The sequence below is a fragment of the Struthio camelus genome, chromosome 34 (genome assembly GCF_040807025.1).
Source record: "Struthio camelus isolate bStrCam1 chromosome 34, bStrCam1.hap1, whole genome shotgun sequence".
NCBI classification, from domain to species: domain Eukaryota; kingdom Metazoa; phylum Chordata; class Aves; order Struthioniformes; family Struthionidae; genus Struthio; species Struthio camelus.
In genome coordinates this window covers 137,939-139,605 of record NC_090975.1, presented here as the reverse complement: position 1 = coordinate 139,605, position 1,667 = coordinate 137,939, and positions in this window count along the sequence as shown.

Genomic DNA, 1,667 nt, shown 5'->3' with positions numbered 1-1,667 from the left:
CACGAGCGCCGGGCTGGGGGCAGGCGGGGGGGCACCGGCCCTGCGGGGAGAGGTCGGGGTCAGGGCGGGGGGGTCCCAGCACCGCCCGGACGCCTGGGTCCCGCCGGCCTCGGGCGAAGCTCCCCCCGCCTCGGTCACCCCGTGCGAGGGCTCCCCTCGTGCGAGGCTGTCGCACGGCCACGGGGGGGGGTGTCGCACGCGCTCGTGCACCTGAGTTCGGCTCCGCTTCTGCCCCCCAAACTGTCCCCAACGCCCCCCCAAAACTGCCTCTGGCACCTTCAAATCTGCCCCCAGCACCCCCAAATCTGCCCCCAGCACCCTAAAATTGCCCCCAGGATCCCCCAAATGGCCCCCAGCACCCCAAAACTGCCCCCCAGCACCCCAAAATTGCCCCCAGCACCCCAAAATGGCCCCCCAATACCTCCTAAAACTGTCCTTGGCACCCCAAAACCATCCCTGGAGCCCCCAAACCGGCCCCCCAGGATCCCCAAAACTGCCCCCAGCACCCTAAAACTGCCTCTAGCACCCCAAAATTGCTCCCAGCACCACCAAAAGTGCCCCCAGCACCCCAAAATTGCCCAAGAACTCCCCCCAAATTGCCCTTGGCACCCCAAAACCATACCTGGAGCCCCCAGATCAGCCCCCAGCACCCCTAAAACTGCCCCCAGCACCCTAAAACTGCCTCTAGCACCCCCAAATGGCCCAAGACCCCCCAAACAACTGCCCTCGGCACCCCAAAACCATCCCTGGAGCCCCCAATTCGGCCTCCAACACCCCCAAAACTGCCCCAGCACCCCAAAATTGCTCCCAGCACCTCAAATCCGCCCTTAGCACCCTAATACTGCCCCCTAAGACCCCTCCCAAAACTGCCCTTGGCACCCCCAAACCCTCCCCGGAGCCCCCAAATCAGCCCCCCAGGACCCCCAAACTGCCTCTGTCCCCCCCCCAAACTGCCCCTATCAGCCCAGAACTGCCCCCCAGAACCCCCCAATTGCCCCCGGCACCCCTCAACGCTGTCCCCAAGCCCCCCAAAACCGCCCCCAGCACCCCCATAGGGCCCCAGCGCCCCCATAACTGCCCCTGGTATGCCCCGAAGCGCACCAGGTAGGGGGCAGCCCCCCTCCCCGCGGCACCCCCAAATTTGCCCCTTTGCCCTCCCAGAGCTGCCCCTGCACCCCCAAATTTACCTCCTGCACCCCCAAAACTGCCCTGCACCCCAAATATATTTAATGTACCCAAAATTTACCTCTTGCATCCCCACATTTACCCCCTGCCCCCCCTTGTCAAGCTCTGAGACCCCCCCCCCAACCTGCCCCCCCCAGGTCCTGCGTCATCCCAACCTGCCCCCCAAAACTGCCCCCCAGTGGCCCCCCAAGACCTGCCCTCCAACCTGCCCCCCCAAATTGTTCCCCTAAACCTGCCCCCCAAAATCACCCCCCAGACCTGCCCCCAATGGCCCCCCCAAGAGCTACCCCTGAACCTGCCCCCCCAGTCTGTCCCCCTAAATCTACCCCCCAACCTGCCCCCCCAAAACCACCCCCCCAATGGACCCCCCAAGACCCACCCCCTAAATCCCCCCCCCACTCTGTCCCCCCCAGGCCTGTACCCCCAACCCACCCCCACCCCAAACTGCCCCCCATAGCTCCCCCCACCCTGCCCCCCCAAAT